This window comes from Lissotriton helveticus, chromosome 2_1 (genome assembly GCF_964261635.1).
Source record: "Lissotriton helveticus chromosome 2_1, aLisHel1.1, whole genome shotgun sequence".
Classification (NCBI taxonomy): domain Eukaryota; kingdom Metazoa; phylum Chordata; class Amphibia; order Caudata; family Salamandridae; genus Lissotriton; species Lissotriton helveticus.
Window position 1 is genome coordinate 911516985 of NC_136059.1, and position 24455 is coordinate 911541439.

Consider the following 24455-nt stretch of genomic DNA (forward strand, 5'->3'; position numbering starts at 1 on the left):
GACCTCGCTATCCGCTGCCTCATGGAATTCTGCAACTTGGTCTTAAGCAGTTCTCTCAACTCAGGATCATCAGAGTGAAGCAGACGTGACTCTATATCGGAGAGCTGAGTCTTCAGCAGTGAAATCCGATCGCGAATAGCGCGGAGTACGCCCTCATGTTTGCTAATAGCAATACCCCTAATGAAAACTTTAAACGCTTCCCACACTGTCCTAAAGGAATCGACCGACCCCACATTTGTATCAAAGAATCTAGAAATAGCCTCAAGCAGCTCGGAATGAAAAACAGAGTCCAGAAATGAATAGGACGGGAACCGCCACAGGAATGGGGTCGAATATGGGGAGGTACCGCAACTGCAATCATAATCGGGGAGTGATCAGAAAAAGAGCGAGCTAAAACTGCGCAATTCAGCACCTTTGGCAGTAAGAATTGTGAGATAAACCAGTAATCGACACACGTGTGAATATCATATTGTGCTGAATAATGTGTGTACCCCCCGCCAGTTGCAGAGCGAGAACGCCAGACATCTGCCAATTGGAGCTGCAAGGCAATATCTTGCACCGCCTTCGCCGATGCAGAGAGTGGGCGGCCAGGGCTTTTTGGACCGATTCAGTGTTGTGTCCATTATACAGTTAAAGTCCCCCCCCCAGAAAATCAGCAAAGCACAATGTTTTTTAATTAAATCAAACAGGGAGTGAAGAACTGTAATCTTCATTCTCAGGGAATACTTACTGATAAAAAAGAACTTGGCACAGAAGCTGAAAATATGAAAAGACATCTTTATTACATTTTAATAAGTGAGGCTACGTCACCCAGCTGCCTTAGCAACTGAATGAGGCAGTCTGAGGAATACAGAGGACAGAGGCCTTTTATATGTTTTAGGGTTACATGACTCAGCACAAAAGTAAGGGGCAGTCCTAGCTTTTGCAAGCATGCAAAAAACCCAACATTCCTTCTTACACAAGCTGAACAAACCCATAATAAAAGACCACAACCCATATCGTAAACAGGTCATAAAAAGAAGGAACAGAAACAGATGAGAAGCAAGATAGAAGGGTGTGTGCATGTACCATAAACTCAGCAATGTCCTGCTCTTTGATCTCTATCTTGATCAGCTAAAGGGCAAAAACTGGTTTGGCAAGGTCAGCTTCAGGCAACAGGGTCAGTTCACTCAGCTCATCTAAGAGTCAGCTAAAGTCATCGGCCTATGTGAGGGCAACTACAAAATGGCTGCCATGCACAAAATGGAACCCAAGGATTCAGAACGAAATCTTCAAATACACAGTGAATCCATCGGTGTAACATGTTGAAAACACTCATACTTGCTGAGCTCACTGTTTACAGTTCGCTGTTACCAAAATCGTAACAGAACCACGACCTTTATGACCCAGGTTTAGAATTCACGGAACCTCAGACCCTCCTTTTGCCCTTACATAGGCAATAACCTAAACTCACGTCAATCTGAATCCAGGTCTATATTCATCAGATCATCAAGATGTTGCTGGAGCATAATCCTATTACTTAGTAACTCTCTCGGGACAGGTCTCCTTACACACGTAGTAGCACAAAGGCCGCATATGGCAGGACCAAATAGGGAATACCTCTATCTGTAGTATGTGGCATAAGACCACACCCAACAATTAGTGATGTTCACTACTAACTGGTGTTGATGTAGAAACTGTACAAAAGGAATTATTAGTAAACTCTGACCTCCTAACCAGTTCATGTTCAGGTAAAGTATGGAAAGAATGCACAGAAGTAGTAGTAGGAAGAGACATAGGTTGGGAGGTGGGTACAGATGTCAATTGGGTAGCAAAAAACAATCCCACCCATAAAAGACAATGTCATGTTTAAAAACACTAGAAAACACGGTGTTAAGAACATATAGACAACAGGAGAAAGTAGTGACCACTATTACAAATGAAAATATAATTTTTCACAACCCTAAGCAGAAAGCAAATCCTAGAATTATCTAATAACATTTTTATGGCTCCTATGCATTTCAGTAATTTATCATATGTTCAGGTGAAACAGTGGTGATCCTTATCAATGCTCTCAGATGAAAAGGGATACTCTTCCACAGAGAATGGACTTTATTCTGCTTTTACTAAACAGAATACTACTTTAAAACAATGCCAGCAAAGCAGCAAAAATTAGTCTCCTAACACCTATTATATGCAATCGGACGGAAACCACTTGTGAAACCAACTATGCCCAGAGTCCGTTCAAAAAGCCTCTCTGGCAGGCTTCTACTGTCCATCAAATCGTATTTTGTTGTTTTCTTCCGCATGGGCCTCTTCATTCAAGCATTTCATGTAAATGGTGCTTCTCAGTATCCGTTGGAGTGCCCTCCTGGCAGACACTCAATGCTCACTTAAAAGTCTCAATGTCTCAATGCAGTGCACCAGTATCTCTCCTCTGCGGCAGACACTACAGATAGCATGATCTTCATTGATCATGGGCACAAATCATGTCATGCAGACCCGGGACCATTCTAAGACTCCAACACTCATCATTCAGTGTCAGAGGACGCTCAGGCTGCTCTTTCATGGGCACCAGAATGGAGTGCCTTTTGCCAATTTTGGATCCTCCGGTGCACTGCACTTCCGTTGAAGCAAAGGAAAAGGGGGGTGTGTGTGGCAAAAACTCAGGCCAAGGGGCTCAAAAGACTGCACACTGTCAGAGGTTACCAGTACATGACAGGCACTCTTTTACACTGAAATTCTGGTTCTGTGATGTCCAATGCCGTCTGATGGAGCAAGTACAATGCTTTAAACAGTTCATTGTATAACAAAAGGACTGAAAACAGGTGGCCTGCAATCTTCAAAGGAGTGGCCATACGCCATGGGACAATTCTACGTTGAAATACACTGTCATTCTCAAAGGCAATACAAAAACAAAGGCAGTAGGCAAAACAGTGCCTCTAAGCTCTTCAATTGGGTTTCCGTGTGAGAGCATATCCTTCACCATCTAAGGGTAGATAGCGACATGGGAATTCTATCTGAATGGATGTCCTCACACATAGTGGCATGTCTAATGGGGCAAACACATTTTATCTCAATGACTATATATAGGTGTTCCTAAATTCCTTATGTAGAACATCTCAAAAGAAAAATCGCATAATGCAGATTATCAGGGAAAACAGTCTGGTTATGCAAAAGGGAATTATACATAAGATGGGGGTCCATGGTACATTACTGCAATCTGAAGGTGTGAACCTGAACAATACACTAATAATAATAAAAGCTGACTGGTGAAAGGAATACGGAAAAGAGAAATGGGACTAGGACACAGCTAAAATCCCCAATAACTAGGCACAATGCGCTTGGGTGATAGTCAGGCATGTGACACAATACCAAGAGTATGGGTGATACATAAAAAAATCACAATAGTTTACAAATTTAACTCTACCGCTGGCCGCTACACCATATACGGTAATCTCAGCTAATGTTCCAGTTTCTTCTTCAGGGAAAAATTAAACCTGGTTTCCTTTATGGTACAAAGCCATATACTACTTAGGAAGCAGAATAAAACTGACTAATGTAATATAGAAATTAGGTCACCATGTACAAGAGTCACAAATCTATAATTTATCCTTACGTCCAATCAGGATACATAATTTTAGGGCTGCCTGTTCCTTACAGGAAAGGGGGCAGTAATGTGACTATAGGTGAAACCTTGTTTCCTGTATATCTTTTTTATTTTCCTTCAAATACCATTAAAGCCAAATTTGACATACACTGATGAAGTGTTGTCTGTCTTTCTGTGCAATTTACTGTCAAAGCAAATCTACCCAACTGTTTGCAGGATACACATCGTCATGTATATCCCTTCACAACACAGGTAAACTTGTAATAGTATCATAAGCAGCAACATAAAACATAAAACATGCAAAAAAATGCACAAAACGGACATGTCAAGCCATCAGATATACTCGCTGTAAAACAATAGCATATATAAATGAGTGGTGACGCATAATACCGTGTCAGGTTTAAAATCCTTACCCTCCTTTTTGACAGTAGATCACCAATTAGTGGATATCTGCTGTCAAATACAACTTTCAGACACACAGAACCAGCAAGAACAATTCATGACCAAATACACAAATATGAAAAACGCATGGACATTTCTTTCCAAAGGAGTTACGCAAAAAAAAAACACATCTCATTTCAACCAACCAAACTCACGTGTCTTGACTTCCTTAAAATCCCCCAGAGCAATCCATGGATGATCTGTGAGCAGAAGCAGAAAAATACACAACACACAAAAGAGAGACATTTCTCATAGCAAACAGACATTAATTATAACTTTTAATCAGAAGACAAAACATAATACATATGAACAGACACAAAAATAAATTTCCATTACTTAACTGTTACCATCGTGTCGGTCACCTTGCAACATGAAGCCCTTTTAACTTTCCAAAAGTACAATTCTTTCACTGACACTCCATGTTAGCCTTGCCCCACAATTCGTTCTCAATTGGGCATGTAGCCTTTAACATTTGAATAAAGAGCTTCCTCTTATTTTTTGTCTAAAACTTAATGCAATGCCTCATTTTCTGTCAAATAAAAGCAACTAGCGGACATCATTTTTTAGAGCAGAAATACAAATGTATCATTTCTGCAGAGCATTTAGCATGTGTTGGGACTTTCAAAGAAACCTTTTTCATATTTTTCCCTTTGGAATTAAGTTCTTTAATTTTGTGGAGAAACCAGAAACCCTTCCTTTTAGAGGCCTGTTTAGCATTTCACAGAGACCAAGCCCTAATTTAAAAGGTCGCAAATGTCAACATGACAGCCTCCTTACATTGTTTACAGGAAAACTAAAAGATAGCATCTTAGCGCAACTTGAGCAGCCTGTTCTCCTAGCCCACAGCTTCTTCTAGCCCCCACTCTCTGCTCATTCTGAGGCTGACAAAGGCAAAAGGCCTATTACATTTACTGTGAATAATTCACAAAACCTAATAACACACATACCAGTTTTTAGAACATATGCTTGTTGCAATGGTACTCATTTCAGCAACTTTAATTGGATCTCACTGGGCCATTTAAAAGTAAACCCAAATGGGGACAACCTGCAAATTTGTATTATACCTAAATGTATGCATTTACTGAAGCCTAAAGCACTTCAAAGCTATTAAAAATGGCAATAATGCTGTTTTAAAAGGTCTATTTTACCCAAACTCGACTTTGATATTAGGGGCACTTAAAAATAAATATCCTATAATTATGTTGCATATTAATCATCCTCAGAATGTTCTTTACAAATTACAGAGATTTTTAATCAGACATATCCCATGTAAATCTTTAGAAAAATGAGTTTTTTACGCCTGCGCTAAGTGAAATTCTATATGCTAATGTTCTCATTATGCTGTATAGCACAATTTAAATTAAATTTTAATGCTAGGATGTCATAGTATGAGCATTAAGCTTCATGAATAGTAAAAAACGAATTTTGTAGCACTTAATTTTAATAATTATTTTTCATAATTTAATAATTATTTGTAATCAACCCAATTATTTTTGATAATTCCACATATAAAAGCAAGCTGCATCCCTTGCCTATCATTTTAGACGCATTCATTTATAAGCCGAAGCACAGACGCCTAACTTGAAACACGACAAAAACAAAATTTGCGCCATTTTTTTTCTTTCTAAAAAGGACAATTTTATTTAGCAACAGACCCAAGAATATGCTTACAAAATGTTGCTTAATAGACTGACATAAACAGAAAGGGGTCAAAACACTAAGGACACACAATACAGCGCGCTTTTAGCCATGCATCTCGTGAATAGCGCCATCGCTATGTACTTACAGAAGTTTCACTAATGGGAAACCCACATAGACATTTAAACACACATTTAACCCACAAATCAATACTCAGGACAAAAACCAAGGACAGCCCACAGACTGTACTTAAACCAAACCATTTGTAAATACTAGTTGTAAGTCATATTTACAAGAAACGCTTCTCAATTGTGTTTCAAAAGACTGCAAAAACAGCCCAACAGACTGATGTATGTCCAAGAAGCGAAAATACACTCAATTCACTAGCTTTGGCTAGCAGAACATCACACAAAATCGTTCTGCATATCTTTGTTCATAAAACTGCGCAGAACAAAGGATCCTTGTTTTGCATTATGTCATATTTGTAAGTCCCTGGGGATACAAAATCACGAAGGAAGAAATATGTTTGTAAATCTAAACCTATTTAGATATTCCCTTTAGGGGGGGGCGGCTAATTTACTACACATCACACTATGGTACCTTCCAAAAACGCAAGACATTTTTCCATGTGAGCTTACAAACAGGCATGCCAAAAATACTGCGGAAAACGCAAGTATTATAATCAAAGTGGTGCTTAAGGTACTTTTCGTACGTGCACCGTTCAACTAAACCAAATGGTGAAATATCTCCTCATTACCTGCCTACCCAAATTGCAATTCGCATATCCAAACCTATACAAATCAAAAGTTGTCCAACACAAATTCCAAAGTTCCAAAGCTACATTTCCAAATTTGCTAAGATCAGGCATCTTATAGCTCACTAATCTAGCTTCAAACTTCAAGGGGTTATCTCTACCAATACACTCGCAAATATACGAGACCCTCGGCTATGGTAATTGCAATGACCAAATCAAAGACCCAAAGAACCAAAGGACTGGGAGCGACCCACTTATACTTAACTCTTACTTTTACTAATCAAAAGGTTATCCAAATTCTAACTGTCAAGTTCTACATGACCTATCGGTCTTTTTAGAATACTCACGCCAAAAAGGTTCTCAGTCAGGAGTGACATCATGTGGAGGATCAAAATCAGGAAGATCAGAAATATACTGGGCTGCAGGAAAAGAATCTCCAGAATCCCTGTGCACAGAGTACCTTCTTAGTAGAATCCTGTTCTGTCCTCCTCAGTAGATTTCAGTCTCCTGACAAGATCACTCCCACAGAAAGCCACTTCTCTGATGAGCCCCGCGTTGGCTGCGCCATTTGAAGAACTGTAATCTTCATTCTCAGGGAATACTTACTAATAAAAAAGAACTTGGCACAGAAGCTGAAAATATGAAAATACATCTTTATTACATTTTAGTAAGTGAGGCTACGTCACCCAGCTGCCTTAGCAACTGAATGAGGCAGTCTGAGGAATACAGAGGACAGAGGCCTTTTATATATTTTAGGGTTACATGACTCAGCACAAAAGTAAGGGGCAGTCCTAGCTTTTGCAAGCATGCAAAAAAAACAACATTCCTTCTTACACAAGCTGAACAAACCCATAATAAAAGACCACAACCCATATCGTAAACAGGTCATAAAAAGAAGGAACAGAAACAGATGAGAAGCAAGTTAGAAGGGTGTGTGCATGTACCATAAACTCAGCAATGTCCTGCTCTTTGATCTCTATCTTGATCAGCTAAAGGGCAAAAACTGGTTTGGCAAGGTCAGCTTCAGGCAACAGGGTCAGTTCACTCAGGTCATCTAAGAGTCAGCTAAAGTCATCGGCCTATGTGAGGGCAACTACAAAATGGCTGCCATGCACAAAATGGAACCCAAGGATTCAGAACGAAATCTTCAAATACACAGTGAATCCATCGGTGTAACATGATGAAAACACTCATACTTGCTGAGCTCACTGTTTACGGTTCGTTGTTACCAAAATCGTAACAGAACCACGACCTTTATGACCCAGGTTCAGAATTCACGGAACCTCAGGAGTGATAAAACCCCAGGTCATCATAATTAGGACCGTAGGAGATGACTACAAGGAACTCCTATTGTGGGCTGTGACAGTGGGAAACGACGAACCTACCCGCAGAATCTGTGTAGAAAGGCACTATTTTGAAACCTGGCCTAGGGTTGAGCCAGGTTAGAACACCCCTAGCATGGGAGGTAAAGCAAGCAGCATGTGAGATCCCCTCCAACTTTGTGCTAGCAAGAAGCACAGCGCCCAGGGGCAGGTGCGTCTCCTGAAGCAGTGCTACATCAACCTCCATGCGCTTTAGATAGGCTATAATCTTCCTCACCTTGCGCTGGTCATTGAGACCTCGAACATTCCACTACATAAGAGTCAGACTAGCAGATGATTGGGACCTAGTACAATGGTCACTCATAGTGAACACAGATGCCAGCAAGGTGAATCACAACCTTCACCGCATCAAGGTCTGTACTGATCATAAAAACACCATTAGTGCACATACTTCATAATGCAAATGGAAAATGAAAGAAATATCTACCCACCACATACAAAGTAGGAAAATTGGCGATCTGAACATCACTGAAAGAAAAGGAAAGAAAAACAATCCACAAACCCTTACCACGCCCCGCGCCTTGCAAACCCCAACTCTGCAAAGGCAAGCTTCAACCCACCCAAAATTCACAATGAGCCAACCCAAATTAGAGGCAAACCCACTCGCCACCCCTTGAGATCCCTAACCCATTGGAAGTAGATCAGCGGTTAACGCAGTGGGGCGGATGATGCACGGCCACACAAACTGAGCAAACCCACCACTCAAACCCCGCTAGCAAGTAACAAACCGAAAGAAATAGCAAATAACCAAAGCTACTTTGCCCAGGAGGGCCCAGGCCAGCAGTAAGAGAACATGTCATTGTGGGGCACTGTGGCAACGCGGACATTCACACCAGGAAGCCATGAAGGCAAAAACAAAAAGAAAACAGAGCCCCTCAAGAGGGAAGGAATACTGCGCATCAGCAAAACATAACTGAGAGCGCCATCCACGGGGCAGGGCCAACAGCGGACCAGTAGGGAAACGATTAACATACGGCAGCACCATTAACAATAATAAAGGGAGGCATTTGAAGCACACAAATAAGATACCACAATTCTCTCAGTCATTTTCATCCAGGGATCCAGTAGCAGCATTCTGTAAGAAGGAGGCACTTTGACTGCTCGAACGTTGGTTAGCTTTTTCCCAATCGCGGTAGGCCTTTTGCAGGGATTGTGGGTCGGAGTAAATCCTGGGCTTCCCATCAAAGAGTACCTTCAGACGTGCCGGATATAGCATGGCATATTCAATGTGGTGGTCTCGCAATTTGCGTTTCAGTGTAGTGAACTGCCGCCGTGCCTCCTGCACTTTTAAGGTGAAATCCGGGAATAGGGAAATGTCCGAACCCTCATATCTCAAGGATCCCAGTTCATGTGCTTTGCGTAATGCAGCGTCCCTGTCCCCATAGTTTAAGAGTTTAGCAATGATGGGCCATGGAGGGGCGCGAGCTTGGGGTCGGGCCCGAGGAAGCGATGTGCCCTCTCAACGACGAATAAGTGGGAGAAAGTGTCAGCACCCAGAAGAGAGGTCAGCAGGCGCTCTACAAACTGCGTATATAACAAAAGGGAGAGTTAGGGAAATAGCAAAGACTATGTGAGGTGGGAACTCCTGGTCCCCGGGTTTCAATGTAGCAACAAAGGAGGAGTACCCCCTGAGGGAAAAAGAAATAGAAAGGAATCTCTACTTCTAGAACGTGCAGCTCAGGTCAGCACAGTGTGCCCCAACCCATTATTGGACAGTACATGTCCTTGAAGAAGACCCCTCATTCACTAACCTAGTTGGTGACATGCTTCATCATCGGGGTCCCACCCCATAGGCCGAGTGCCCATAGGATGTGCTGCGACACCTGATTACAGTGGAGCGGGTTACTTTTTTTTATATGTGCATAAAATACAGTGATAAGTGTATTAAAAAAGGGCCAAAGCTACTCACTACAAGAGTTTATTCTTGAGTGTTTGAACCCTTAGAAAAACTGATGTGGCACCTGTGCCTAACTAGGAAGGCTTCGGTGTCTACAAACTGCTCCATGTTTCCCCTCTCTATGGTCTCCGCCAGGCCGGTAATGCGCAGGTTGCAGCGGCGCGACCAGGCCTCCAAGTCCTCCATCTTGTCGTGTAGGGCCTCAAGAGCATGCTCCATCCGCTTCCGCACCTCACCCGCGTCAGTCTGATTCTCCTCTACCTCAGTGATCAACCCGCTCAGAGACCCGATCCATTCTGTAGGCCAGCCTATCAATCTTAGAGTCTATGGCAGTGAGGCCCTGCTGCATGGACACAATAATCTGTTTGTTATCCCCCACAGGATCGTCAGTTGGAGGGACAGACTCAGGGGGGGCCCATCTGCTCCCTCTGCACCCTCCTTGACGAGATTTGTGCTGGCCAAATTGTAGTTTGGGTTGGGTGCGATCAACTTTCCCCATAATGGCGATAGGTAGAGCAGGTAGGCGCCAAGCAGAGGAGGGAGGCACAGGATCCCCAAGCTAGGAAGCCAAACTCACCAGTGCTTGTCAGCGGGTCTTGCCACAGCAGGAGAGATGGCACCTGAGGAGATCCCAGGGTCAGCAACGTAGATGAATTACTGCAAGAATGCAGGTGCAGGCCGGGAAAGCAGCAGGCGCAGAGATTAGGGGTGCCCACCTTGAGGAGCATCGCTGGGTGCCCTGAGTCAAGGGGCCAGATAAGCAGAGGGGTCCAACAAAGCCGCAACCAGGAGCAGCACTCCGCAGCAGATCCAGGACCACGCACCTAACGGCGTTTCCACCAGGCAGAGGGACAAAATGGCCGCTCGCCAAAGAAGAATGCCAGGCACCAATAAGAGGGCCCCCGCAGGCCGGCTCCAAGGTACTGCGGGATCACAGCAGGCAGCTGCAGGTAAGCCTAAGACCGGCACTCAGGCGGTCACTCCCAAAAGCCCTCGCCTCATCAACAGGTGCGGCGAGTGCAGGACAGGCGTGAGCTCCGGCGCCGCACCAGCAGGGGCCGGTCCGGGTGTCAGGAGGGACGGCCGCCGCCAAACTTTAGGTCGGGGATCAAAGGCCGCGTCGCGTTGCAGCTGCCGGGCTCCCGAAATGCTCGGGAATGCTGATGCCACCAGCGAGATGTTTGCCCCTCCGGGTGTGCAGGTGCCTAGGCAACAGATGTCGACGTTCGCGTTGCGGTCACGGCAGAGTTATGACCGAATCATGCACGGATAATAGCGGTGCTGAGCAGAGCCCTAGGAAAATACAGCCATGTTCCAGCTGGGCATGCTCCGCCCCCCTTCTGATGTCCCCATTCCTGTTACTACTGACAATAGAACCCTTGCTCTTGACACTGAGAGATAAACCCTTTAAAAAACACTGCACTGTATTAAAAAGGAAGGTTTAGGTCTGGCAAGATGTTTATTTTGCCACGTCAAAAAGGCAGTTTAAAACTGGACAAACAGACTGCAATGGCAGGCCTGAGACCTTTGTAAAGGGCTTTACAGAAATAGGCTGTTTGTCACTACCAGGACATGTAAAACATAAAGGTACATGGCCCACCTTTTACTTACAGAGCACCTTGCACATAGTGCTACATAGGGCTTACCTTAGTGGTGACCTAAGTGTAATAAAAGGGGAGTTTAAGACTTGGCAATTATTTTTAAATGCCAATTTCAAGTGGCATTAATCTGCGCACACAAACCCCTGCGGTGGCCGGCCTGAGACAGGTTTTAACGGCTACTTCTCTGGGTGGCACAATCAGTGTTGCTGGCCCGCTAGTATCATGTAATTTACAGGCCTTGGGTACATGTAATCCCTCTTTGCTAGGGGCTTGCAAGACAATTAAATGTGACAATTGGGTGTAAGCCAATCGTACCATGTTTAAAGGAGTGAGCACACACACTTTATCACTGGTTAGCAGTGTATAGAGTCCTAATGCCAACAAAACAAGATAAGCAAAAATGAAAGAGTAAGGCTAAACGTTTGGGGAAACACCACCCTAAGGTTGACAGGTCTAACAGTAGCTATCAATTTGGAGATGGTTTTGGTCTCCATTCTAGACAATTTAAGGCGTGATATGGCCACAGGACTAATCAGTCCCTTCATTTTATTGGATTTGTCTGCCACCCTCGATCTAATTGCCTATAACTTCCTTTTGTGTTCAAAAAGAGTTCTTACTGAGTTTTCTAAAGAAGGAAACAAAATATAAAAACATAGAAATTGACTGTACAGCCTTACACTGAGAGGGGTGTCAACTGGAATACGAAAAGAATACATGCTAATCGGATGTGGGGGCAATTATGAGACATATATCTGTGAGATTGGGTTACCATGTGTAATGCATCTCAGGTAGCTAATATTGCAAGGTTCATTGTATACCACCAAAAAAGAACAATACTATTGAATTTGAAACAAATGGAATCCATCGATGAGGGAAAGATAGTAGTAACCAACACATAATGTACCCTAAAGTAAAGAAAAACATAGGAAAACAGAGGAGAGAAGGCAGAAGGGATGGGAGGGAGGTGGAATAGTGGATTGTGGTGTAGTAGCTTAGTCCTCCATATCCGTGTATCGTAAAGTGGCCCACTAGGCCCTTTCATCCCATCTGAGGATTTCCATGTTATATTAATCGAGTACCAAACCTAGAGAGGCCTATACAGTTGTTTCTGTTATATTAGGGAGAAGAGTAATGTGTGTACCCCACATGCAGCAGATGCCACCAATGCTAATTGAGGTTTACATTTTTGTAGGTACTCGTCAAAGCTGTCGTCTCAGCTGTGAAACGGATGGAAGTTCAAACACATTTTAATTTATATTGTACACAGTTCTAGTGGAGCAGAGCAATTAACACCATTTTCAATATGATATAATGGAAGGTGACTTACCTCCATCCAAATTACATTGGCCCTAGTGCCAGTAGCAGATTGAGGTATAGCAGGCCAGAAGTATATAAGGTAGATGACAATGGAAGAGCTAAAACACCTAAGGAAATTGTCAGTAAGTCAGCTGTAAAGGGAAACTTGAGATTGCCTCAAACATGTTCTGTATTTTATTGCAAAGAGATTTAACATATTTTCGGTAGTAAAGCATGTGTCGAAAACGAATACAAAAATGTTATTTTTTTCCTCACGCAGCACTCTGTAGCTATCTGCTATTGAGGTTAAATGGGCAATAAAAATCACATTGTAGCTATTTCTTGCTCGCACACCTTCTTTGCAAGACCAGAAAGTACAATTTATTCGATTTATTCAATGAAGGACGGCAGGAACAGACTTTAGTTTCAACAAATGGTAGTGAAGCAAGAACGTTCTCTAGCAACATGGTTACAACCAGCTGCTTCTCTGTATGCTTCAAAGATTTGACATAAACAAGCAGCCATGTGTCGGGGCCTTTCTCCTCCTTCTCAACACAATGATGTGCATCATCGAAGCATGGCCGCTGTACATCACCCTCCCTAGGGACCACTGAGTGATACAGAACAGACTTCTCGGCAGCCTGAGCAGAAATGTGCTATTCTTCAAATAGTCCCTTTGCATTACAATTAACTGGTAGGCCCCGTTTACGTGTATTGAGTCGAATACGAAAACGCTGTCTTGCAGTATGTAAAAATAATGGTTTTAGAGGATAGCCGGTTACTTTTAGCCTGATAAAGTTGCAGAGACCTAGTCACAAAGGCATTGTAGCACTATTGTAGTACTTTCTTCCTCACACATGCCTTTGTGAAATGACTCATCTAAAATAGAAATACAATGGGACTATTCAGGAAATGTTCTTATGGAAATAGTACAAATAGGAAGTATTGTGTATTCTTTCTACTTTCAATGATAGGGAGTTGGAAGTTTCAGGGCCGATTCACCTAGGCATGTAAGGGCATGTAAAGAAGTACTGTCCAGGTACTAATTTTAACTGTGTAAGCGGCGGGACACCCCAATCGGGGTAGCTGCGCGGTTTATAAATGTTTTAAAATCCCGTACTGGTAAATACTTTTGTGAACCTTCCCCCTTCTACCTGACTTTTTTTTTTTAACTCTTTGAGAATTTCTGTTTTGTAAAAAGTGCAGAAAGACAATAATACCATAATGAGTGGGATGCAAAGTAATGTATAGAAGGGCCACAGCCTTTTTGATTTGCTTTTCTATGTACACAAAATCCAATGTGGTGGAAATTTGCATGTGTGAATATTATGCAGGTAACTACTCCCAGGAAATCATCACTGTGGCAGTTTTACAAAAGTACTTTTGAGCTTAACTGCAACATTCAATTAAACAAAAAACAAGTTCACCATGAAAGATTATTTATGGTCGTGCAAATTTCTGATTTCTTCTCCTTTTTTTCTCCTTTTGCAATGTGAATCGGGCACGCATCGAAATATGTTTATCTTCAATTTGTTATGCTGGGCATCTCTCCTTGTACAATAGTGTATGTTTACTTCGCCCCAATTGCATTACATATATACATTTATGCTAAATTTTGCACACACCTTTTGACTTTCAAAACTTTCGTCTTCTCAAACACTGCTTTTAGAATATTATATTATCGCCATCCATGTTTTTGAGTCATTGAAGCTAAAAATCTTTATTTTTCGATCTGAATTTGTTTAGAAAGATTCCTTGAATGGGGGGTGGGCAAGGGGTCTGTGAAGCACCACGAAGACGGGTGCATATGGCCACAAGGACCTGTTTCTTTTCAATGCACAATCAGCTACAGGAGGCCACACACACATTGTTCCATCTGATTTTTAATGTTCAGTGTACAGCTCAGCGACGCTCTTTAGATTTGATTAGCGCTATACAAGAAACGCTAAAATAATAATTAGCGTCAAGGGCTTTTTTGATCATTACCGTTAGCCATAGTATTGAAACTGGTTCATTTACTCAACAGAGAAGAATAGCTTTCTGTAAAGACTATCGAGCTGTGTCATGACATGCCTGTTTCTGCTGTTGATCACTTTAATGCTTCATAATGTTTTCAAAATGTTATTACATGTGCATTAAGAATATCAGTTTACATAATTCTGCAAACTATTGCATTCCAACACAGTGAGTCAACGTTTTGCTCTGCTCTCGTGATGGGATCAAATTACCGGTCATTTGTCTTATGTATAATTAGCCCTGCCACATACCACTTGGAAGTTTTCATATCCATATTATTGATTATGTTGATGAAACAAATCTTATTAGCACCCGTGAAGGAAGTAAAAACGGCTTTATCTGTCCTACTTCTCGGTAAACCTGGAAGCACAACTCAGAATGTTCTATAAAGTGCTGTGCATTTTACATTATCTGCTTGCCCAAGATGGATAGTACTTACTGGCCATCATTTTGTGCTCAGCAAGAAACCAGCTAATGCACCCGAGGGTTCGTAGACTGTTTGCAAAGATGCTCAATTCGTTTACTCGTATTATGTCTACAAAGTATCCCGAGCCAAATCAGTAGATAATATTTTCAGCTGTGGAAGTTATTCATTCCTAAGAGTGAATTATTAAGCACACAACCCACACCATAGCTGCCGTCTCTTCTATTCCACTAGGGAGTGAGTTGCAAAGTATTTCCAATGGTATTGATCGTGAGGCAGCGCCACCCTCTGGTCGTGCGCCTCTCTATCGATTTTTATAGTACTTTTTAAAGCCAGACTCACTTCCACATTATAAAATTCAGTAGCTCCACTCTCCTGACAGGGGGTAGTGCTCAGAAACTTCCCTCTCCCGTACAAGAGACTTACAAGCACATGCATCAAGCTAAATTGCGGTCGCAAAGGGGCAGATTTGCAGAATCTGCCACTTTGCGACTGCAATTTTTGTATTTGGGATAAATGCAAAAATCGCAATTGCGATTGCATTTAAGGCATTCCAAATTGCGATGCCTTAAATGCAATGGATTTGCGATGCCTTAAATGCAATGGAAGATTGCATTTACAATAGTGATTTCGCTATTATGGACCGTCAAATACAGGTTATGGCAACCTGGTGGTATTTAGCGGAAACTTTGAAAAATGCACTAAAGAGCATTTGTCAAAGTTTCATGTTACACACATACATGCCCTTGGGGCATATGTGTGTGCAACATGGGTGCACACCACAATTTTAGGGGTGCAACAGTGTGTCCCTTTGACTCCTTTGCATCCTTGAAATTGCATGTGCAAATTGCGAGTACCTATTTTTACTCGCAAATTGCGTATGCAATTTCCCATTCATTCCTACGGGCCTGTAGACCCATGGGAATGAATGGGAATTTGTTCCTTAATTGCGACTCGCAACTTGCGAGTCACAATTAAGGAATGTTTAGGAATCACTATTTTTATAGCGATTCCTACATGCATAGGCTTTTGCGAGTCGTTAATTGTGATTCCTTATTAATCGCAATTAAGGACTCGCAAAAGCATTTCTTGATGCATGTGCCCTTTAGAAGCCACTCGTCACGTTCTACAAAGCACCTGGGCAAAGGTAGTCATAGTCAAGAGCATTTTCCTAGAACACTTTTGATGGCCCGCTCTCAGAAGGCTGCATATAACACAGCTTGTTTCTGTCATTCCAGGGAGTAAAACTCAAGTAACATCTGAAAACGTGGACATAGCTAAGCTTAGGGCTCCTCACAATGTTTGTATTTTTAACTTGCCTCATCAAGAAGATATTCTAACACATCCTGGCTTGGCTGGACTGGCAGTACCGGGCATCAGGCGCTTCCCCGGGAGGCTGAAAGGGTAGTGGGCCGGTTTTGTCAGTGGGGGCAGCATGGGAGGTAAAGGCACAAATGTCATTGCTAAGATTTTGGAACCGCCAGATGCCCGGTGATGAACAGAAGGTGTCAATTTGGTGCAGAAAGGAAATACAAGCAAGTAGCTTATATTGGGCAAGGGAAGTGAGGAAAACCCTTAAGCTAGTAACTGCGCAATTGAAGTTGACCCGCGAACAACCATCATTGGATTTAGTTTTTACTAAGAAAATGCTTAGGGACCGAGGGCACGAACATTCCAGATCACAAGACATGGAGTACCTGAAGCTAAAAAAAATCAGTGAACTGGGTAAGGAATGAATGGAAAAACGATGTCCGGTTTCCATACTTGGATGTGCTACCCAGTAAATGGTTAAGGTACGAAATTATGAAGGTTCGGGTAGGCTTAAATGGATGATCGATAGCAAATTAAAAGTAGCCCTGATCCAACCTGATGGTATTTGTAAATGTGGCCTAGGTGTAAAGAATGACATTTTACATATACTATTGGACTGTACATTGATTTTAACAGTGCGAAAAATGTTTTTACGTCCAATATTTTTAAAATACAAGGTGAACTCACGATCGGAGGCGGTTGCTCTCCTTACAGAAATGTCGTTTTTAGATATAACAATTGCGTTGGGGAAATTTTTGAAAGCAACAAGAGAAGCTGTAACGGAGGCATCCAAGGAAGTTGGGAAATTTTAAGACATTAAGATTTTAAAATACGAAGAATGTCAATTTAGTGTTTTTATGGTTTTAAATGTATATAGAATGTTAAAAGGAATTATGATGTAAAATTTCCATTGCTAAAGGGGATCCATGGTCTTGTGTATGGTTTATAGACTATTGTCTAAATAAACTTTGTTTTTTACTACTACTACAGTGGGAGCCGGTTTTGTAGCAGTGCAGCAGTTTTAAAAGCACTACAAATGCCTTTATATATTGAGCAGTTTTCGGGCAACAATAAACGTGTCAAGTTGACTCTGGAGATTAATTTACCTGCTGGATCTTTTCCCAGTGGCAGTTTTTACTCATCTAAGGTAGTACAGAGGGTGGTATGCCTTCTCCAAAGAACGTCTACCATGCATATCAAAGAACAATATTTTATGGGGATAGCTCGGTTGGTTAATGCTTTTGTCACAGGGATTCTTTTGCTACTGTGCAGTTCATAAGTTGCAATCGTAGTCTAGCACAGTGAGCTATGAGGTGCCATCAAAGAGCTGCATGCAAGTTGCATAGTATAGGCTAAAAAGTTATGTTTTTTCCCAGTCTTTCATTATCCTGTTAGTGCTAAAAAAAGGTTTAGTTGCATAGAGATACATTCCTATTATTAAAGTCAACCCTAACCACCGTGTCATGTTCTCAATCCTGCGGTTTTGCTTCTCCAGACAAAGCACTCTTAAACAGTGACTACCTGTTAGATTTGGGGGTCTCTAGTTGGCACAGGTAGGCACTTGTGACAAATAGGGACCCTTTCCTCTAGTCAGGATAAGGGGATTATACTCCTAAATAACCCCTGCTCACCACCTTGGTAGCTTGGCACAAGAAAACAGGCTTATCTCAGAGGCAGTGTGTAAAGCATTTGTGACCACATACAGTAGCCCAGTGACAATACTACAGATGGACACCACACAAGGTTTTATATAAAACAATAAGTATACTTTATATAGATTTACCACAAGACCATAAACAACAAAAACACACAATACTGTTACTTTAAGATGGTAGTTTTAGCTTGGTTAAGTTCAGTTCTTAAGATGCGACACTTTGCGTCAATGTACCTTATGATGCATTGCGCTTCCACAACAAGTAATGTTGCTGCGAGGGAAATGCGACAAAGTTCCGGTGCAAAGAAATAAAGACGTGAAGATCTTCCAGATGCAGTACGCTTCTCCGGGGATGCGAGAAGTTCTCGGTTCGATGCGTGGACTGCAGCGGCAACACCCTTGTTCAGAAGTGCAACGGCAACAGCTTCAGCTGAGACACTCTTCTCCCACGTTTGCGTGAAGCTTCCGCACGATGCGACAACTACAGCGGTGACATCCTTGTTCAGAAATACGACAGCAGCAGCTCCTACGGCGGCACGCTTCTCGGGGGATGCGAGGCGCTTTCCTCTATGCAGTGCAATGCGACAGTTCCAGCGGCGACACCCTTGTTCAGAAGTGCGACGGCAGCAACAACGACGGCGACACACTTCTTCCTCGTTGCGAGACTCTTCTCACAATGCAGTGCAGTGCGACAACTCCAGCGGCGACACCCTTGCTCAGAAGTGCGACGGCAGGCAGCAGTGACGGCGACACACTTCCTCTTCGTTGCAAGACGCTTCTCTCGATGTGGTGCAGTGCGACAACTCCAGCGGCGACACCCTTGTTCAGAAGTGCGATGGCAGCAGCAGCGACGGCGACACCCTTCCTCTTCGTTGTGTCGCGCTTCCAGCTCCTTGCGACACACAGTTCCTCAGAAGGTCCAACACAGCAGCAGGCGCCTCCAAAAGAACTCTGCGGAGCTGGGGGTTGAAGTCTGTTGTCCCTGAGACTTCAGCAGGAGGCAAGCTCTTTTCCAAGCCCTTGGAGATCCTTCACAAGTCGAAAGTTAAGTACACAAAGTTCCTTTCTCCTCTCTTTGGCAGTAATGCAACAACTGCAGGGCTATCCCCTAAGCAGCACTTCCGCTTAGGAATAGTCTCTCCTCAGTTTCTTTAGGTTCCTCTCCTCAGCAGAGGTTTCTTCTTTTTTGTCCAAAAGTGATCTAATTTCTTAGGATCGGGGTCCCAATATTTATACCCCAAAATCCTTTGTTCTCTGAGGGGAGAGGGGCATTTGCCCAGTCCAAACCAGTTCTGAAGCACTCTGTTTACCAGACTTCTCCTTTCATTTCACAGTGCAGGACAGAAACATCATACGCCCCACAGGAGGTGGAGCCAGCATTGTGGAAGGCAAGTATAGCCCTGGAGTACTTTGTTGACAGGACTCCTTCCCTTCTTTCAGTGTGCAGGGCAGAGACATCAGCCGCACCCCAGAAGGTAGAGCCAGCATTGTGAAAGGCAGGCACAGCCCTATTCAAGGTTCAGGTGCAACTCCTCTCTCCCATCTAGATGCAGATCTCTCTATTCACCACTGGGCTGACTCATCCTGTATCTTGGAATCCCCCAGCCGTGTCACTCACAAACTCCAGACATCAATACACAACCTAGCAGAGGCAGGCTTGAAAGGTTAAGCAAGAAAATACCTACTTTCTAAAAGTGGTATTTTCAAACACAGAATGTTAAAACCAACTTCACTAAAAGATCAATTTTATCATTCTGAATCCAGCCATACTAAGCTCGAATTTCTACCATGTTCTCTCAGTCAGTTAGGATTATAAGATTGTAATAATCTAACTGTCCATTCTGGCCAATAGGTAGCCTTGCAATATTGAACAACGAAAATGGCTGTAATTCACTATTAGGACATGCCAAACACACAGGGCTTGTCCTACCTTATACTTACCATGCACCCCGCCCTTGGGGTGACTGATATGAAGAAAAGTGAAGGTTTAGGGACTGGCAATTGGGTGCACTTGCCCAGTCAGCATGACAGTACCAGACTGCACACAGGCTCTGCAATGGCAGACCTTAGACTCATTTTCCAATGCTGCTTCTGTGGGTGGCACAACCCGTGCTGCAAGCCCACCAGCAGCATTTGGATTTACCCGCCCTGGGCACTCCTGGTGCACTGTACTAAGGTCTGACAAGCAGGGCCGGACTGGCTACCGGGCAGTTAGGAATGCTGCTGCGCTGGGGGGTTATTTCGTTAATGGGGACCTGCGTGAGCTAAACGAAATTCGTTTTGCTTTCAGTCTATCGCAGCACACGCAGGTCTCCATGGACGAAATCAGCCTCCACTGCAGTAAAATCAGGCAGCAGCTCGGCAGCATTCCTAACTGCCCGGTAGCCAGTCCGGCCCTGCTGACAAGTAAACCAAATAGCCAAACATGGAACCACAGATTAATATATCAATTTACAATAGGGAGCACTTGCACTGTGGCACTGGACAGCAGTGGCACAGCGCCCAAAGCATCTAACACCAGCAAAAATACATGAGGCAACAGCAAAAATGGAAGGGAGACCCACGCCAATGGTGCCAGGTCTAACACGACCACAATGGATGGCATGTGAATATTGCACCTTGTAGTCCCCTTTGCCTTGTATAACATTTTCAATACACTGATTTACACATGTATGAATCATTGTTTGTGTGTGATGTAACCTGCTCCAACAACCTACACTGGTATGAGAGGTACTATAAAGCAAATAAAATACATGTGAGAGAGGGGATATGGAGAGATGAGAGGCACTGTTGGATGGTGATAGATAGGGAATAAGTGAAGATCCCCAACAAAGATTGCTGTCTCCTGGTGCACAGTAAGGTCATCAATTACTATGTTTTGGAAGCAAATATAATTGAATATATAATGAAAATGTGCAGTAGAATGCACCATCTTTTCCTAATTTTTTTGGGGGGATAAACCCCTTAAATTCCGCTTGGAGTGGTCAGGCTTGACTGCTGCGCTTGCTTGCTATGCACCATATGGGGCTGGTCTAACAACATTTGCCAGGGCTTCTTTGGGTTCCCAGTCCGGTTCTTCATCCTGTCATTTTCTACTGTAGTTCAAAACGGTAAACTATGTTACTTTGTAGGTCTAACCAGCTACAGATCAGCACACTTCCTTTTATTTATAGGGAGATCAATTGTATGCTCTTGCAACAAGATTTTGTTATCCTGGGTTACCTCATAGATGCTCTTGATATCTTGGGGCCAGAAGTATAAATGCATTTACTGGTTGCAAACCCTTGCATTTAGTAAATCAGATGGTTTGAGACCAGTAAATGTGTTTTTCGAATGTACTGAACCCTTTTCTTTATTTGGTAACAGGCTTCTGAATCACTAAATGGGTTTAGCAAACCATAACAAATTGGTATTTGCAAGGGGCGTGCTTAGGGCACCCCTTCCAAAAACCAATTACTTATGCTATGTTTTAATATTTTGTGGCCAAAATTCGGTTGCAAATCTTTCATATTTTACTGACTACACAACAGTAGTGTTAACCCATTCGCAAATGGTAAGGAGTCCCCAAGGGACCATTACCTACTCTTAAAAATGTTTTCCAAAACTTCTATTTTTTATTAAACTGAGTCTATTTTCCAATGGAAAATAACCTGCATGAAAAAAGAGAGGTTACTTTATTTAAAAGCAATCACACACATGATGGTCTGCTGACCCCAGCAGGCCACCATCCCTGTGATGGCAATGATTCTCAGTGAATCACAATTTGCAACCTACCTCATTAGTATGAGGTCAGTAGGGTTCCGACCCACTGTGATTCCGAATCCCAAGAGCTAAGCTATTAGTTCATAGGCCGGTTCCTAAAAATCTTTACCAGTCACAAAAATACTGGTTTCAAAACGCGACCAGTATTTTGCAACCAGTAAATAGTACATATGTCATCTAGTTGGTTGTTGTGACTTTAGAGCATAGGGCATTACTGGAAAGGAAGGTTAACATTTAAAGAGAGGCACTTGCTTTTACGATATAGCCAGAGAGGGTTTGTGTTTGACATAATCTGTGCTAATTAAGAGAATATAATGTTATTACATCAGCCTAATTGCTACCATTTTGACCCCCCCTGCTGAAGGTTCTACTGAGGGAGGCGTTCTTGGAGTATAGGCCTTTATATAGCAAGTTCTATTCTAGAATTATCCATAATGATCAAGCCATTTCTGAAAATTCTGCTTTTATGTGTTGACTTTGTTATCTCTGAGACTCTTTCCTCGAGCTTTGTAAAACACCTGCTGAAGTGCCCGTTTCCATTGATTAGATTTGGTACGAAATTGTGGCATGCCACCCGCTGGCACTAGAACATGCAAAGAATTTGGATTTGATGGTACATTTAGTCCATCCCACTTCCAGATTTATGGGGGATTATAAAGCATTTTCAACTAAAAAGGGCACCACTCAAAGGTAGTAAACACTCATCAGAATACAAAGTGATGAATCAAAGCATGAGAGGAAAAATGACATAACCAACATCCAGAACAGCAACCACAGGGGAAAAGACTTAGAACTGCCATACAGCCATGCAAGGAGAAAGCAGAAATTAATCATTGACTCTAGTTAGAACTGTAGCCAAAAAAGGCAAGGAAAGAAGTGGAGGAGCTGAAAATTGTCTCCCTTTTCCTTGAATGAGCCTAACGAGTTGAAACCATAAGATACTAACTAGAGGAACTCTCATCCCAAAAAACAAAGAGTAAAACTGGGTAATCCATGACTACGTAAGTGGTAGGGAAGATTCCACTTCACTCTATACAAGCAAAGCAAAGGGCAGGATTATCAGAGACTTCTGCAAAAGAAAGAGCTCGAGAGTCCCAATTAAAACTGTGAACTATAATGATCGATTTGGAATCTAATAGGGAGCCAAATCATTGAATAGTAAGTCCTAAAAAGAAAAAGAGGCATTAGCAGCCCATCTCAATCAACCAAGTATCCCTTTTAGATTTCAATTCCAGACAGAAGGAGATGCAGTCAAATAGAATAGAGCTCCCACCACTGCCTCTCATTTCGCCTTTCATGGTATATTTAAACAGGCCTCAAACTGATGGGTGACTAATACAAGAGGGATATTTTAGCACCTGCGCGGTGAAATATGTTTCCACAGTGTTTTTCTAAATCCAGAGAATTAAACGTGAGGAATAGAAAGACATACGTATTAATAATGATATGTGAAAACTAAGAGACTGATTAACAAAGGTAACTTACACTTTGAGTAATTTTACTACCTTTTACTTTTTCACAAAATCTGAGTGTAAATTACTACTGAAAGTAAAACAGTTGTAAGAACAGCACCATACATGGCCAACCACTGGTACTGCAGCACGCTCTATAGAAAGTAATGGAGTCGGGAAAAAATAAAAACCCTTAGAAAAAAAGGTAAATAAAATAAAATTATTCAAAATAGTTAAATAGTTAGAAAACTAGTACATAATAATTATTTAATTATAATAGATTTGAATACCCTATGTTGATATTAAAAATTAGTGTGACTAATTAGAGAGGCAATACTTTTTTAATAAATATAATGTATTTTAAATTAACTCTTTACATCACTTTTAATAATTATTAATGCATATTAAAACACTTTTTTTCTTGGGGTGGGAATTAATTTTTTTTAATTTAAACTTCCAAAATATAATTTTAATTTCTTTTATCATATTTCAATAAATTAAAGATGTATTTCAAAATTAAATAGTTCTGTAGCATTTAAAAAAAGTTTTGTTCTACATTTAAAATAAGTAGAAAATGAATTTGCATTAATGTTTACTATAAACCTATTGTTTACATTTTCCCTATGCTTTGCCTTAGGGAGGCGGGTAAGAGATCTTCACATGGTAAAACACAAAAAATGTTTTTTTAAATTTCCCCCATACTTTAGGAAAGAGGGACTCAGCAGTCAGGCAGAGATCTCAGCAGGTTAAATACTAAATGATATTTATTTATATCTTTAGCTATTGCTATTTTATTTGCTGCATTAGAGGTGTTGGGGTGTTGGTCTAACCAAAAGTTAGCGACAATGTCTCAACCGGATTCAATGAGGAAGGTAATACATATGTATGTACACAACCATGCAACAAGGAAGGAGGCAGGCTCCTAGTAGTTTTGTCACTTCGGACCTGACCTGGCATAGACGCCGTCCACGCTGCACCCTATCCGCAATTTTCACTACACCTACTGGTAACCTGATTCATCCCTGGACTTACCAGACTGATGCTCGCAGCTTACTCCTCCTGACCTGCAGCACCTTTAACTTTTGGCAACCCGGTCCTGATAATGGTCTTGATTTAATAGGACCGAAACGCCATCGACCTACTTACCAGCGCAACTCATGGCGCACATTCAACTTTGGTTCTTTAAAATCTAAAAACGTGTTCTATCATTGTAAATAATCAGTCTTGTTGAACCACTGA